This window comes from Ruditapes philippinarum, unplaced genomic scaffold, assembly GCF_026571515.1.
Source record: "Ruditapes philippinarum isolate M1 unplaced genomic scaffold, ASM2657151v2 ctg13849_1_1_1_1, whole genome shotgun sequence".
NCBI classification, from domain to species: Eukaryota; Metazoa; Mollusca; class Bivalvia; order Venerida; family Veneridae; genus Ruditapes; species Ruditapes philippinarum.
In genome coordinates, this window is record NW_026856865.1 from 1 (window position 1) to 18,490 (window position 18,490).

The 18,490-nt window shown below is 31.0% G+C and overlaps 2 long non-coding RNA genes across 2 annotated transcripts; one reads left to right on the forward strand and one right to left on the reverse strand.

The window, feature by feature from the left end:
* Window positions 1-12,289: 12,289 nt before the first annotated feature.
* On the forward strand, window positions 12,290-13,920 carry LOC132747954 (uncharacterized). Its single transcript, XR_009628186.1, has 3 exons — window positions 12,290-12,502; window positions 12,879-12,964; window positions 13,370-13,920. It is a non-coding gene; the product is annotated as an uncharacterized LOC132747954 (long non-coding RNA).
* Window positions 13,921-14,786: 866 nt separating this feature from the next.
* Window positions 14,787-16,260, reverse strand: LOC132747956 (uncharacterized). Its single transcript, XR_009628187.1, has 3 exons — window positions 16,093-16,260; window positions 15,435-15,544; window positions 14,787-15,086 (listed from the first exon to the last, which is right to left on the reverse strand). It is a non-coding gene; the product is annotated as an uncharacterized LOC132747956 (long non-coding RNA).
* Between the last annotated feature and the right edge of the window lie 2,230 nt (window positions 16,261-18,490).

The following is an 18,490-nucleotide window of genomic DNA, read 5'->3' on the forward strand; positions in this document are numbered from 1 at the left end:
TCAATTGGGAATGAGTGTTCAATTAATCGCAAATAATTTGACTCTAATATCACGTTTTCTAATGACTCAGCAAGAACTGTTACGAAGCTAAGGTATTGGACATTTAATTGGAATAATGTCAGTCGAGATCGCTTTTTAAACCGAACCTTGATATTTCATTACACTCGTGGAAAGTGCCACGTCATATACAATTTATGATACGTCGTAGAAAGTAACTTTGTCTTGACAAATTCACAGTGTGTTTTTCATAATAAATAGAAAAAACTTCATGGTAATAAGTCTGTTTTGATATTAGGATTGCATATTCTTACTTATTAAATGGGGTAATTTGTGATCAAGTGGCATTTTACTTACTAAAGGCTTCTGAGTTAGCTGTATTATATTTCAGAGAGAATATGTTTATACACAAATCTACAGATAGTGCATTCATCATTTACCGATAAAGCTATGCAAAAGCATTGATCGATCTATTGATCTGATTTTGAAAATAAATGTTCCTTCATAAGAGAGCAGACGTTCATAAAACATGTCTGATGGGTCGAGATTAATCATCATGATGCTTGAAAAATGACTTAATAAAAAAGTAAATTGAAGACAGCCGAAACGTAGTTCATACACATGTATATGTATACAAATATTTACTTTGATAATTAACACAATCACATAAATACATATAATTTGTTTTATTTTCATTCAATAATCAAATTATATATGTTCTACATATTCAGTAATTTAAATTAAAAACAAAGCACCACAATGGAAATAAGAGTTTGATTTTACTCTATTCGTTAATTTCTTCTTACCACGTTGGTTTTTTTCTAATTATCAAAAAGTTTATTTTAAGTGGACGGTAGCTGGTAATTACCAGTACCGTCCATGAAAAAGGTCAATGAAACCGAGTCTGCAGCATTTTCAACTTTGAAGCTTTGGTCGTTCTGTAGAGAAATTCGTTTTCATTTCATAGTAAAAATGAACTGAGTCGGAAAAAAACAACTATTTTATAAACTGCTTTGTAAGTAGTTCTTTTTGACTTCTCTTTTAATTTAAAAGGATTTTCCGTACTGTATACTTCACATTTTGTTTCTATCTAAAATAATTCGTTTGTGCCAACATATGCATATGATTATAATATTTCAAATATTTATGAGTAAAATTCAATAAAAGGCTCAATATCATAATCCTTATCATACTATTTTAATGTTTCCTAAGATGCAATATGCAAATAAACCAGTTTTAGTTCGGCCGAGTATATTTTTAAAGATACTTCTTGTTTTATTATCGCCGTTCCTAGACGGCGATATATTCAATTGACAAGCTTTGAACAGTTTTACCTGTACACCGCCTGCCTTTAGCCAATCAGAGCGAATAATTCAGTATCACATGATAACAAAATGGACGTCAAAACTTCATTAAGGGATGCTTAAATGGACTCGCCCAACCGCCATGTTTTGTCGGGTTACTTATTCGTACAACTGAAAATACATTATCAATGTACGAACTCAGTATCAGTCTTTAGTCTCTTGCAGGATAAACACAGGAAATTGCAATATTTTTTGCTACATGTCATTTCCGATTAGAGAATGTAGTCTAAAAAAGAGTATATTGTGTTTTCTTTCCTAAACTTGCACTTAAAGAACAAAAAAAATTATAAATGGCTGGCGAGTTTAATACTATGAGTGTTGTTATTGCATTATTATCGCATATAGTCAGTTATAGTCCGTTTCAGAAAAAACTTCGCAAAGCAACCGCGTAAATTCCATTCATAGCATGTTCACAGACATAAATTTTAATGTGAAGCAAGTAACTGTTGTTAATTAAGCAAGAAGCTAATTCTTTTTGCCTTTGCCGATTTATACACGTACTTATTAAGAAACGCATGTAGTTTTACTTATTGTACTACGAGTCAATTTATGGTCATATTTTTTCATTGTCAATACTGGTATATCAGCATAATCTAAATAAGCGCGTCAAAATATTTTGACAACAACGGAATAGTAGAGTAAATCAAGTTTTTTTGTTGACTTTATGTGTTGACAACATACAATAAAGTATTAGGCAAGAAAGGAAATATAATTTCTATATTCATGGCTGAACGGCGAGTCCAAGCATTTTTTGAAATGTTAATACTTGTACAAGTATTATATCATTATCTGCTATTGAATAATTATACGGGGAAGTCAAAGACCGGGCCTACGATGCGGCCGAGGGCTTTGGCTTGCCCGGCTTTAAACTATCCGTGTATATTTAAAAGAAAATGAAATAAAAACAATTAAAAAATATATAGAATTCTATACCTATCAATGAAATTTTCAGTGTCAGTTCTAGTTTGGCACCACCATTTACAATGCAACTCAATGATAATAGACGAGGAATTCCGATAACGGGCCAACTTTCAACTTTTCGGATTAATAATAATCGTCGGGTGTTCCGAGTGAAAACGGAAGCGGTGCATGTTATACTAAATGACGTCTTTAAAACGGAAATATGAAAGGACTTTTTGACGACTTCCCCGTTCATAGGCTTTGCCTAATTTCATTAGACACATTAAATATCATGAATCAAATTAAATATATAATTCTGCTTGTTATAGAAAATTGAAAACAGTCTCGTATATGTACTAGATGTAAAATATTACTGTTTAATTTAATGTGTCTTTAATTAGTAATCAACATAAAAAGGTATATACGACCTCTACATTTTTTGTGGCGGATAAATCATTCTAATTGCTGACAATAAATAATTTATTTATCACATTTGTTTAAGAGCAATGATGTTAGAAACATTAACTGAATTGATTGCAATTTATATTGTTTTACTTCTGTAAGGTTATTTTTATATATTAACTGTTGTCTGTTTTCGAATAATTATAAATGACATATATCAAATTAAAAACATTGTGCTTCTTCAAATCCCTCCAGAAGCGTGTACGTCGCGGAAAAGGCACACGGCAGGTCAAGATCAAGTCATCTCAAGTATTGGTTGACCTGTCGTAACTAACTCTGGAGGGTGGCTTTAACAAGGGTCGTTTTTGTTATCGTTGGTCGGAAAGCTGATGCATTGGCAGTGTTGTCGACTCCTTCACCACCATCGAACGAAGAACTGGCTCCAGGAAGATTCGGCACGCAAAAAACGTCCCCGATGTGACTACTTCAGTGGACGGGCAAGGATGCTATAATCTCGGACATATGGTTATTCCGGCGCCGAATATAAACAAACCTAAACACACACACACACACACACGCACACAAACACACACACACGCGCGCGCGCGCACGCGCACACGCACACACTTACACACACAACATTGTGTTTATTATGTGCATTGATGTAACATTTCACATGCATGTTTTTAAAATGAAATGTTTTATTTGTTATCAACATAAAGATGAGTCTGATAGAGAAATAGTTAAGTTGTCACAATATTTCCTCGTTTTGGTTGTGTATACAGTTGATTTTGGTTCAATGCACTTAATGGTTCTTACTTTTAGTGTACCATGTAAAAACATTCTGTTATAGTTTTCATTTCAATTATATTATTTTCAAAGGCCGGGAAAAAGTTATGTGAAACGTATGCATTTAAAAGGAAACATATCATGTAAGTAAACAAATATACATGACTATATGTTTTTACTTGATGTCTATTTATGTTTTACTTGAATTGCACTATATTATATGTTTCAACGTTTTAAGTCATTGTATAATTCTAAAAGGCTGATCTAATGGCATTTGAGGATTTTATCAAGACTAGAAATGTAAGGAACCTCATTTGTTTTATTACAATATCCCAAATACGCTTCTGCCAAATATGGCTTCAATAAACATTTTCAGATAAGATTTATAGGTCACTTGTGTCGCGAAGGAATCCTATATTAAAGATAATTTGATTTGAAGTATGTCTGTAATAATCTCGACAGTAAATCTTAGGAAATCTAGCGAATAATGAGAAACTGTATGAATTCACTTCCTTGATATACATATATACTTTATAACAAATTCTTAAATTTGACGAATGCCATGATTGGATGATAGTCGAGACAAAAGCTAGTTTTTTTCTTGTTTTGTTTTGTTGTGTATTTTAAAGAGTTCATAATATCAACGGCATTGTAGGTTTTCATTATGTAAAGTATCATTTGATGAAACACAATCACAATCCCTGGATTTGCATGTAATAAACACATTTTACCTCTTGGCCATCCCTACCTGAAAACTAAATTTGAAGTGCGCACCATCAAATCATACGTATATTAAGATTGTAGGAGTGTATAATTGATTGGTTATATGAACTAGTTTGTTCTGTAGCAAAATGAATGATATACATGCGGTTGCATGCTAGTGTTTACATTATGATTACTTAATGAGAAATATTCAATCTCTTAACTAGACTAATTTTAAGAAAAGACATGTTATTGTTGTATTATTTATTTATTTATGTACTCTTCATTTGTGTACTTTTCTCTAATGTGAAATGCAAAAAATTCAAAAGTTTTAGGATCAGCATTAAGTATTTACTCCATGCAGTGTTACTTTTCAAGCTTAAATACTTTCCATTTTATATTTGACAAAAAAAGTAATAAGAATAATTTACACTTTAATCTTATTTACACACATGTTGTGTGGGCTTTCTTTGATGGGTCAAATTCTTGTTTGTAAACAAATCAAATTTCCTGTCTCGATTCAAATGCTCATTTGTGCTATTCATGTTAAAATTGTGTTAAAAATGGGACTTTCTCAGGATATACTGTTCAGGAAGCTAAGAGTTGACCAAGACAGTTCCCAATCAAGATGAAATGACTTAGCAGGTCATTCAATACGCTAAAATGTTGAAAGTTCCATTTTCATTAAAGTGGCTTTCAGCTTCTCTAAAGATTAGATATGTTTTTAGATAAGTCGTTTCATATTATTGTCAAATTAGAAGAATTTAGTTGGAGAATGCAATTTGCAGGCGATAAAATACATAAACAATAAGAAAACCCCTCAATACCTGTATCTATTTTAGGAAATGAACGTTATTAACGCGCTTTACAATGTTCTCGGGATGCTGTTTTCAAGAAGGCTTAACGAGTGATATGCAACACTTTACCTAGATAAAATTACTGAAATACTTAGTTTGAAACAACACTGGTTTTTCCAAAAATAAAAAAAGCTTAAGGCCTCGGTAATCAAATCAAAGTGCTGCAGCACTGAATGCGACGGACATGCAACCGGAGAGACATTAAGGCTTTTTTTTTAGAAAAAACAAAACAAAAACAAAACACAAAATATATAACAGAGAAAATTTGTTCCATACAAGTTCGAGATTTGTAGAGCAATATATTTTGTGTCCCAAACTGATATATAATTCAGATTTTCTACTTTCAAGCACTTAAATACAGAATGAAATTTATGCCTAAAAACTCTGGTCAAACTTGTAAATCAGTGTCCTTATCGATTTATTCCAAGAAATGATATGTAAATAGAAAAAAATACTGTCAACGAAATATTTCTAAAATAAAACCATGCAAATAAACTTCAAGCATAATACATTATACATTTGAGAATGCTATTTAGAATTGCTTCGTGTTATATCATAGTGGGCATATGGACAATAAAATGTAAGTCATTTGTATTTTTATTTCTCTTGTATATGTCTCATTAAAAGAGTTTTAGTTAAAATCATCAGCAATTAATAGTGTATTTTTTAGATTTTTTTTTATTTACAAGGTAAAGATGTAGAGGCCAGAGCACATCGTTTTTATTTTAATTTAAATGTCACTTTAGCACTACAGTGTTTAGTTGTCCTTTTCAATTTCACACTAAATTCCATTTTCAACTTGTTTGCTTCTTACAATTGTATAGAATTTCTTAAAGTATTGCATGTAATCCGCTGGTTTATTACATGTATAATGTGTACTCCCCAATCGCCTGTCCAAAAATCAGGCCAGGTGAAGCAGAATCTATTTTTAGAATAACGTGACCTAGAAAAATATGTAAACAAACCACAAGAATCGGAAGTAGAACCTGGGACATAAGATTATCTTATGTCCCAGGTAGAACTGATATTATAACTTCCTGACCATGAAAGACTACACGGTGGTAAAGTGTTGAAAAAAAACTCTCTCCTTACATGAATTTTCAAAAATAGATATTTATACTAACCATTGTACTGTATCTAATTTATTAATAACTGCTGAATATTCAGCTAAACCCGCGGTATGAGTCACGAAAATAGTTCTTCTTTTATTAATGCGCGAGTTATCATAGAGTCACGAAAAACTTTTGATTTGTTAATAATAATGTTTTGTATAAAGTAGAAATATTTATTTCCTACTAATAATGTCTTGGAACTCAGAGCTTACACCTTTATTGTAGTATAATTTGCTGTCCTACTTTTTCGACAGCGGTAAATCGTTTCGGCAGTAATTTGCATATTGCGCAATAATACTACGGGACTACAACGTTTTTATCAATAATATACGTTCATATTTTAACTTGGATAACTTAATTTGAAATTGAAAAGGCTAAATATGGAAGATTTTAAGATATCCCGACAAAGTATGGGAGTTTTGAAGGATCAAATTCATGTACTATTTCTTGGGCTGTTAATCGGTTTAGGACACTTTGCGCGATTGTAGCCGACGAAATCCCATGTGTAGATGACTTAGCTCTGAACGCGTCTGAGGGCGCGTCCGTCGCAATAAAAAATAGTAGTTATTGTTAAGCAAATAAGTCATGTGCTATACAATTCCCACTATTTATATTATTTCACATTGTCTGTGTTCAAGTGCTTACACTCACAAATACTTACTATTTACCGAGGATGCCTTCTACAATCTGTGTCTGACTTGAAGTCAACGTTCATTTATCTTTAAATAACTTTATAATATGAAGTACTCAATAAACATAAAAAGATCCTTGAATATTTTGACGAAAAGCAATTGCTGTATAATAACGCATTAAAACTGTGAGAAAATAAGCTGTGTTTATGAACAATGAAGAAAAAATTAATTGTCATTGTCATTCTTTGAATACATGTGAATACATGTGTATTATATTTCACTTTCTATTAAGATTAGTTATCTTAAATTAAACAATTGACAGCCAGCTCTGCACACACGTTTTATTTACCATTGTACTTACATATAAAGGTAAGTGTTACTAAAATGTAAAATGTTCGGTAAGTATCATCAGTACAAATGTATCCTGTTTTGAATATTGTAAATAATGGGACTATAAACAGTTGAAATGTACTTAATAAGAAATGTCGGGAATCATTTATAACATATATCTTTTCAATAAAATGCTGACACTGATGAATTGCCCTAGGTTTTGTAGCACCAAATCCATTACGCTTTCAGACTAGAAAAATAATAACTGTAGACTTAACTTTGATAGAAAAATAGTTTTTATCGTTATTTGCCTAATATTCCGTCGTATATAAAATTAGCGGTTTGGATTTGTAGTCATAATTCTAATACGAGTATTCAATGATTAAAATATTTTTACAAATAGTAACTCTTGGCCACGACATAGTATCTCGTGCATACCACATAATTATTTCATGCACACGACTAAGTATCTCGTGCGCATGACTAAATTATCTCGTGCGCACGACTTAGTAACTCGTGGCCGTGACATAGTATCACGTCCCCACGACTTAATTATCTCGTTCCCACGACTGAGTAACTCTGGGCCAAGACATAGTATCTCGTGCGCATGAGATAAATAAACACACACACATGTCACATCTGTGCCGCCGTAAGCGTTAGACGGTTATACAACTTGTTCTGTCTTAAATTAATTGAAATTTCAAGTGTATAAACTAAGAATAAACGTAATATGCATCACAATTCCTGCATGTAGCCGTTTTTCGTTTGTTTTTTTTTTTCGAATAATTCCAATAAGGTTATGATATAATAATATATAGAGGATATTCAAGTTTTTTCTATAAATACATGATTTATTTTCATCGAGTGGTATGAAAATAAATATTTCATGAGTGGCGGTAGCCACGAGTGAAATATGGTAATTTCCATGCCACAAGATGAAAATAAATCATGTATTTATAGAAAAAACTTGAATTTTCTGTTTATTATATACATTTTTCTCTTTTTTGACATTAAAATTTAAAAGACTTTCCCTTAAATTTTGTGTACTGGCAGAATTTAAAAGAAAGTAGTCCAGCAAGACACCAGTGAAAATACGGAAAATATGTTTCACTGCAGTGAAAAATAAATTTTTACAGTGAAAATACGGAAAATGAAAATACGCATTTTATTTCATCAATATTTCTCAATATTTCATTTATAAGTATATAATAAAATATCTTATTTGATTAGTTTATACTTGGTCATCACATCTGATATTATTTGACATATTTATGATACATATGCTAATATTAATCAATTTGACATGTTTGAAAACCTCAAGCATTCATGACCTTAAAATGTACCAAGTGACTGTAAATTATCATGGACATGGAAATCATTTTGAAATTCATCAAAGATAATGTTACAAAAACCGTGAAGGATCACTAGGTGCAAACAAGAGCAATATATTGCGATATTTTAATAATTGCTATAGAAAGCACATTTTCATGAAGAAATCGAGTTTTTCTCATATAATGAACTGACTATTTATTTTGAAATCAATCAATATGTGCCATTTTATTTCGATCTAAATGTTACTCCTACATCCATATTGATGTCAGCTTGACAAATTCGCATGTTTACTAACTTTCAAAACATAGCAGTAGATTAGCAATTTGAAACTATGAGGTTGTTTATAAATTCACCAGCAGCAAGCGAGGGGGCGGGAGGTGGGCGTTAGTGGTAGCTAGTACTATTCTCAATTTTCCCATTTGGGGCGGCGTTCTTCAAGGTTTTCATTTTTAAACTCTTTTACTAATCGTAGTTGATCAAGCAATCTGTTGAAAATGCGTTATACACTTTTTAACAAATTCTAGTCTGTATTTTTAATGCAAACATATTTTATAATGGAAACATACTAAAACTGAATTTGACATGCATTTTAACGATTGGCATCGTCACAGTATATAGTTCAATGCTCTTTAATATCTTAAAATTTGTTCCTGAAAGTAAAGTCTCACATTTATTCAAAACATACTTTGAGACTGTAGTCTATATTTAATAATTTCAGTTTACATGAACACAACGTCTTACGGATGATAATATGACATTTGTGCAGCTATTTTAATGTACTTAGATACATCAGAAGTAATTTACACTCTGCCGTGCATGTATATGATCTAATAATTGATTGTGTGTCACACCTGTGGTATTTCATTTCTAGATATGTTTTAAGGCATGTTATTCAGTCAAACGTGCTTATGTTTATAGTTAAACCAACTTATTTCACTAACCTTTATTCTTTAGCAACATAACACGGTTTTCTGTGAGGAACACTTTGATACTGTAACTACAGTGGTCTTTATAGCTGTGTATATACACTGTTGTATATCTTATTGTGACTAAACGTCGTAGATTGTAAGGAAATGTTTCGCACATATTTTTATTTATATTTTTGTTGTTTGACACATGTCAAAGAGGCAGACATTAATTCATTACAAATGAATAAGAAGCATATTTTTACAATCAGACTACAGATCTACGATGCGTCTAATTACACTGCGTGTATCAGAAGGCATTTGAAAACAGACAATATATATGCATATTACAGTGGCAGGTTCTAATTTAACTCTATTCCTATGGGAAACATACAAAATAAGACTGCATTACAGTGAATGTCATATTTGTCACGTCATAAATCGGAAATACTCTAAACCCTATCTCGTTATAATGGATATGTTGTTTCATCTATGATCCTAAACAAGTTGAAGCATAGAACAGTTCAGTCGTATCGTTATTATGCGTGCTGGAATGACTTAACAATAGTGTGTGAACGTTAAAAAACCAATCCGTAACTTTCTTTTAACTTGAGCATAATTCAAATTATATTTCTCTCCTCTCTACGTTAAATAAAATAATGGCTTTGCAATTAAGTGATTATAGAAACAGGCAAATCGGTTTTACCAATCTTCAGGAGTGTATGTTTCTTATGTCTTTTTTAATATTTTATTTAAATGAATCCCTTAGCAAATAGCCACACTTGTACATTTTTTTAAAAAGTAAACAGATGAAATAAATTGTGTAAGAAATATCCTGAACGGAATTGATATTGTCATATACAACCGCATATTTAACATCGACCGGTATTAATTATGTGTGAAGCCTTACCTAGACACAAAGTTTCTCAAAAGTTCAAACCATGTTCTGTATTGGAAGTCGATTTTATGTTTTGACATTATGAAAAATGAAAAAGTATTGGGTCTTCAAAAGTCGTAAGTAATATTTAATCTGCACTACCAAAAGTAATCATTTTTTGAGCCAACAAAAGTATGCCACTCTATCAAAACTGAGGGACCGAAATCGTTATAACAAATCAACATAGTCAAAGGGGATCGTTAAACTCACTTCGCACAGCAAAAAAAAATGAATATATGGCCCATAAGGTATGGTTGAAACAAATATAAAGACAATAATCCTGATGTAGCCGCATGAAACATTATGAGTACAAGTCATTCCAAATCGTGTCTGCAAACCATTGTAATATTTATTATTTGATTTTGAATAAGGGGCATGATTTACTGCGGAATGATGCGATTCATTTTGCGAGTTGTCAATAAAAATACAAGGACATAAAAACATTCATGCTTTATTGCAAAACATTTTTATTTACATTTTTTTTTCCAAATAGAAAGAACATGTTTTCTTATCTCCGTATACAAAAATGGACTCTGCAACTGTCTGTAGTCTACCGAGATTTGATAACATGGAACCAGGCTAAAATTCAATCATGCAGAAACACATTAATCTTTTAAAGTTTTGTATCTTTCTTTCAAGATGATTTAGATAAAGCTGAGCGGACATAGGTCTGGTTTATAGAACTTAAATGGGCGCTTTTTATATAGTAAAGCAGGGTCACATATAAGCTGTTTCATTTTTGATTAGATTTAACAATGGGCCTGATGCATTTAATGTCTTATATACTACGTTTATGCTCAAATTTGATGTTTTATCGTTGATTATTGGATTAATTAAAGCTAATACACCGTTAATCGGGACATCATTAATCAATGTTCAATCCATTATGATATAAGCAACACTGTGCATATATAAATAAGACACATGATGTCGGATTCCTGGCACATTGACTGAAGCGTACCCGTCCTGTCACAGTATAAAACGAGTATTACTAGTACGGACGTAATGGAACATTCGTGTCGTAACGCTTTCAACAACTGCACAGATCTAAACAGGCATTCGTCTAGGTAGCATTTTAATCGCCCCTTCTAAAGGTATGCAGTGCAAGCTGACAATTCCTTCGCAGCCATTTTACGTATGCATAAAATCTCGCTTGTATTAAATTATACAATATTACACGATAGCTTTTCAACAGCAAATGTATGACCTCCCTGAAAACAGCTATGAAATGCAATTCCTGAATTGCAATAAAATAAATTCCTTTTTCCATCTGCATGGCCTTCAATAAAAACACAAAAAAACAACAACAAAATGAATGACATAGACCAATCAACTATAGCAGCCTCTGTTATTTTCAAATATTTGAAATTCAGGCGATATTAAAGAAATTCTATCAACAGCATTTGTGATTGATGATTTTTCGATTCCTGCACTGTAGGCAACGCCTTGCTTCGCTCATCAATAATCATTATTTGTTCAAGTGCTCAAATGTTACGTAAACATAAAAGCCTTGCACTGTACTTTTTAGTTTTTAAATTGTATTTCAATGTTAATGATTGCATAGTGTGCTGTAAATTTAAATAAACTGAAAGGGCAAAAGATGGCTTTTAAGATTCATATTAAATATGTGGGGAAAAAATAAATAACAGTAATCACAATGGCTGGGTATGATTCAATTATTCATTTTTTGATTAAAAAAGATTGTTTCATCTTAAAGATGTTATTGTGCGATTTAAGAAAAGAAACATATTCCAAAAGTCAGTGAAAAAACTGTATGATGTGTTGTTTGATCAATCCCTAAGTATTTAAAAGGTGTACCATTTGGGTATTCTTATAATATAGTTTTTGAAAAATGAATATTGAAATGGGAGTTCTAAGTGATTTAGTATACACATTTATCAGATAAATTAACTAATATTTTGTACTAGAACGATATGTTATCTGCAATATATAAATATATTGTATCGAACTATGTATCCTACACTTACTAACAATAGGGTATGTAAGTCTCGTCATGTGACTTGCGAGATTTCACGATATTTTGCACTTCCGGGTACAAACAAATATCAACAACATTGCTTATATATATTGGGTAATGCTTGTATGCCGGTGGGAAAGTAAAACTTACACGGAAAAACAAAGGATATGTGGAAATTGGCAGAGTTTTTTGTTTTGTAACGAAATGCAAATAGTTTCATCTTGTGAACAAGTATCAATGAAAGACAACTTCGTATAATCTTCAGGTGGGTGTGTCATTTCGAATTCAGTTTATCACAATAAATGTTGTAATATTTTCATGTCCATGTAAATCTAATAAATTTGTTATTTGATACATCATCATTCGCATCTAACTTCAGACTGGTGAATTTGATTTTATCAATTTTCTATAGCGCTACCTGATTATCTCTCAGAAGTATATAATGTTTAGAAATTTCGGACAGCGCATATTTCGGATAAAACGTTTCAATATGATTATCGGTGTGTTTTACTTGAATATATTTTCTTCTAACTGAAAATATTGTTTATTATTATTATTATCTTTATATAGCACAAATAGTCAAGCTGTATAGTACCAATTTAAATTGTCATAAAATTTAATGAAATATTTTGCTTGTGTAGATATTTAGACTGAGGACAGTGGTGAGATGAAAGACGTCAGTATCCGATGTAAATACACATGCATGCTCTGCTGTAAAATCGTTTTGGTAAGAAATATATACTTAAAGCTACTTCAACTACATTAATGAAAAGTAAATATTCTTGTATAACATAATGTTCTCGTTTTTGTAAATAATTACAGTGTAGCTAAATAAACAAACAGTATGGCATATGTAGTTAATTCAGGTAAAATGCTGTTTAAAGTATTTTTCTCAAGTAAGTGGGTCATATTTTTTAGTTAAATCATGTTCAGTAAATAGTTAAAAGAACTTGGTCACTATCACATTTTTAAAGATCAGTTGTCAAAGCAAATCTACAACAACTAGGACACCAAGAAGTGTTTCTTCCTTTTCAACATTATTTTCTATTCAAAACAATATGAAAATGATTAAAATTTATAGCTGACCAATTATCATTGCTTTCTGCTCATGATAAATTTTCTTTATATGCAGGTATGTGATTTTATGGTTGGATCTTGAGTACTTGTCATGGCTCTTAATTTATTTTGGAGTGTTCACCATCAGAATAGAAACCAAACAGTGATACCACCAGACATAGTTGAAAGGAAATGTCCATACACAGTCTTGGAGTACATAGTGGTAGAGACATGGCAGTCCATTACAGATTTTGACTGAATTAAAGCTTCTTAAAGCTCCATGTCTTGTGTAAACTGTCTAACTGAATGTTTGTATTCTAATAAAAACTAAGGTTGGAGACATTTCAAAGATATATGTCAGTGTAAAAATGTTAAACAAAAATATCTGTCTTTTTTAGAAATAAATAACCTGTCTTTGTGAGAAATAAATAACCTGTCATTTGTAACTTTTGTATTAACTTAATCATCCAAAGACAATTTATCTTCTGCAAATGGCTGTCCAAAACAGTTTCAACCAGGCATCATGTAGTTTCAAAACAGTTAAGATAAAATTGTTTTAAACAGACTTGTAAGGTGACAAGAATGGTAAAAAGATAAATGATCTGCATTAAAATGTTTCTATCTTGATTGAGTTTCATTTCATACTATCACCATGATCACTGCAATTGTAAAAGTAATGTAATCTATAACCATCATTTAAATATCATAAAAATCATCTCAAAGAAAAACTTGTTTCTGAGGCAAGATGTGTAAATTTCCTTCGCAGTTATAGCCTTTCACTGCTCTTAGAAAAGCCATGATTTGCATTGTATATGGCAGGTAGTAATACCAGAGTAAAACAATATTAATACAATTCATCTGTGTTGAGTATTCTGTAGCAAAACACTAGCTTGCTAGCCTTGAAAGCCCAAGTCTGTCTCTTAATCACAAAATTGGAGAAGACTTGCAATTATGCATTCCTTGAAAAGATTTTAGTATCAGAGGGGCAGTTTTTACATACCATATACTTCTTTGAGTTGCAAATACCTGTTTTATAATGTATTGAACCTGTTGACATTTGACCAAAAGTGAATTATCTATACAAAACATGCAACACTTAGGTTTGCACTTGATACAAAATAATTACATCACTGATACATTAATATACCCATTGGACTGTTTTCAAAATTGTCAATGTTTTAAAAAAAACACACAATGCTTTTAACTTCTGTCCATGTACATATGTGTAAATGTAGTCATTGAAGAGCTGTTCAAGAACTTTTCATCAATATTATTTAGATAGTGTCTGTTTTCGATTTCAGGACAGACAAAATTCAAATGACATGCATGGTATTTAATATAGTCAATGCCTGCATATTCAAAGCAATCTAGCCATTGCTGTTAGAGAATTAAAGTACACAGTGACACTTATTTTGCAGATGAACTCTTATGATCAAGTACTGCTATAAATATATGCCAAATAGTAGAAACAAAAAACAGTTCATAAGTTTGATAAACTTTTATTTTTACACAATTTATAGTGCACTGCTTAGCATATATATCACACTGATATTCCAGTGGAAGAAAAACTTCAGGAAAGCACTGGAAATTATTATTAGTTATTTAGACAGTGTAACTTTACACTGTGAATGTCTACTGATACAAGAATAAGAATATTTTGTGGCTTATATTAAACTAATATTTCACTGTAACTGTGTGTTCTCTGATATCATTCTCAAATTAAGGAACTGGAAAATGGTAGTTGCAATAAAGGTCTTCATGGACAAATTCTCCTTCATCTTTTTCCTTTTTATCTGCAGAATGAAAAATCAATAACTATGTTGTTACAAGTGTAAGACCTGAATATCTTTCACTGAGTGAAACACTAGAAATGATATTTACATTAGTCTTAATAAGCTGGTCATGATTGACAGAAAATTTCATATTTGAAGTAAATAAAACATTAAAGATTAACAACAACACATAAATATATAACAGTCAAAAATATTGATCTTCTTGAATGTGAAACATGACTGTTTTTCATGTTTTATTTACTTATCAATTATCATGCAGTGAAATCCAAAATTATTAAAATAGTTTTGATAATTGTTTATCTCTCCGATCTCAACTAAAAATTAAACAATTATTTTACATGTATTTACCTTTGATGTATAGATATTTCAGGATCATAGGCAGTGCAAACAGTTGATTAATGGTCCATAGTGAACAACTGTATATTCTATACTTGTCATATACCTCCCTGTCTACACATCTGAAATGTTTTATTCAAATATTAAATTTTTTAATTCAATCATAATTTGCTAGGTACCATATTAACATGTATAATAATTGAAAAAGGAAGAGAATAAAAAAAAGAAGTGTTAGTGCCTTGATACTATTCTCCATAGTTAGAAATGGCACAATACTATTAAACTTTTAATAAATCTATGATCTATCCATCTAATTTTTATTTAATAATCAAAACTCTTACTTGGGACCTGGGTTTTATTATACTAATGTAAGTAATTGAAATCTTGATAAAATGTAAGGGAAGAAATATCCGAATTACTGTGCAAAATCCGAATTTTGTATAACTTTAATATACACTAGAATTAAAGTGTTTCTCCATTGTTTATTTCAATAAGTTAAAATGGTTTGAATAAATTTCTCACATCAGTAGTTTTAAAACAATACTAAACGCTAAACAACTAGAATTCACTAACTTGACAAAAACATTCGAAACAATTGTCACTATCCGAAATAAACTAGTTTTATTAAACTTTATAAATCCCTCGTTTTTCCGTCAGATAATTGACCTACCTGCATTTTTTGACCCGTGCTTTCCATTCCTTCAAATCTGAAGAGGACCGAAACAAATTTAACTTCTATATCTCTCGAGTTCTTCGGGTTACCTATATGCGTAACGGTAAATAAGTCTGCCGATGTACCCGGAAGTGGTAAATCGAAAGTGAAAGTAAACGAGACTTACGGGCCCTATATCTTTTCTTTCGTTAGTTGTTGACACTATGGTATTAAATACACTCACAGTACTCATACAAGATATAACAAACCTCCTATTTTTGACAAATTCGCTTTATATATTTCCGATATAGGAAAATGAAGGTTTTATAGCCTCGGGTAAATTCATCTGTAATAAGGAAAATATGAAACCATAAAACGGTTAAGATTATATAAAATTACCAATAATTCCGTTGTTTATTTTTTATAATATGTTTAAACATTACAATATTCTTGAATGTTTGTAATACAGCCAGGACTGTGACTGGTCTAATCAAATTGGTTAAAACATCCATATCTAGGTTGTATACAAAGATGTTTATGGTTCTAAGCTTAAAACCAATGCACTGGAAATTCATCATATTTAGTGATTGCTATCAAACAATGATGAAGTGGGTTTTTGATGCCAATTTTGATGATATACAGTGTGTCTTTTGTCCAAACAAATTAAAAAAATGTATATGAAACAACCCGCTTGCGACATAAGTAGGCCAACAATTTATTACTTTATCATGTCCTTTTTTCTTGTATATCTCAGTACAACAGAAGCAAGAGATGGATGTCAGATTTAACATGAACTGTTAGAATTATGAATTTTGAAACATGCGCAGATGTTTTCATATGGCGGTTGTTATGGAACCTTTAATGAGACACGTGTGTGCCTTTCCATGAAAAGCGGCACTTGGTCCCCAAGTAAAACAATGTGTGTTCCCTAAACAAGAAAGCAAATGGCGAAACTTAATAAAATGGAATCTTGAAAAGGGAAACAGAGGTTATGAAGCCTGCATATCAAATTATGCAATATATCCTAGCGTGATTAAACAGTATTCAATTGGGTATTCATCTTATGCTTCATTTTATCATTATCCCTCACGTACATACTCGATCAAACCGAGCCTGAAATTTTCAAGTTATTTTGTTGTGATTAATACTTCCGAGGGATCTCTTTTTTTACAGAAATTATATATCACAACAACAGGTGTCAAGTGCTGTGTGGCAGTCGTAAAAAGTTACCCGTACTACACTTCAGTGTTGTTATATTTTTTTCTAAAACTTCGAGATCATTGAGTCCTTGGGGAAGCTGAGGGATGTTGCACTTATTCATTATCCCTCATGTACAAACTCAATCAAACCGAGTCTGAAATTTACATGTAATTATCTCATAAACACAAACAAGATACAAATTCATGTTCAAGAAGATTTATTGTAAATATAGACACGCACAGAAAAATTTCTGAAATAATCAATTAATATCAAGATGACCAGTATTTAATACAAGAATGAATGATACTGAGACAAAACATCAAATTATGTTTAATACATAAAAGCCGCCGTTCAATAACAATTCAGAACCAACTGGACATATATAATATCAATTAATCTTCAAATTCAAATAAACATATATGAAACATATTAATCAAAGCAACTCTATTTCAAATACATGCAAGCTAAAACATATGCAAAAAAAAAAAAAAAAAAAAACTTAATAAGCTAAACATTTCAAAAATTAAGGGTGGGCGGGAGTGGTTGAAAAAATTTCAAATTTTCACTGAACAGAGACGTGTCTATCAAAACTGTAAGGAAAAAACCGCGAGAAGACTATATAAAGCTATACGCGTAGTGATATACAAATCAGTGAAGCAGAAAAATATTAGCCAATGAAAAATTATGTAACATTCAATAATTAGAAGATTTTGTAAGTAAACAAAATGCTATAAATTATCTCATAAACACAAACAACAGATACAAATTCATGTTCAAGAAGATTTATTGTAAATATAGACACGCACAGAAAAATTTCTGAAATAATCAATAATATCAAGATGACCAGTATTAATAACAAGAATGAATGATACTGAGACAAACATCAAATTATGTTTTAATACATAAAAGCCGCCAACTCCCGCCAAAATAAACAAAAATAAAGCAAACAAAAAATAAATAATAAAAAGCAAAAAGCAAACAAAAAGCCAAACAAACAAAAAGGCAAAGCAACCAAGCAGAAACTGAAATAAATTTCACTTACATATCTTCTATTACACAAGATTCAGTCATAAATAACACCATGTAATCTTCCTTTTCACATGTTCATACAGGGCAAAAACTGCAATTTATGAAAAAAAAAGAAATTATAACAAAGGAAAAAGATACTAATATAAAAACTTGAACCATTCGCAAGTTAAAATACAAATATATCATA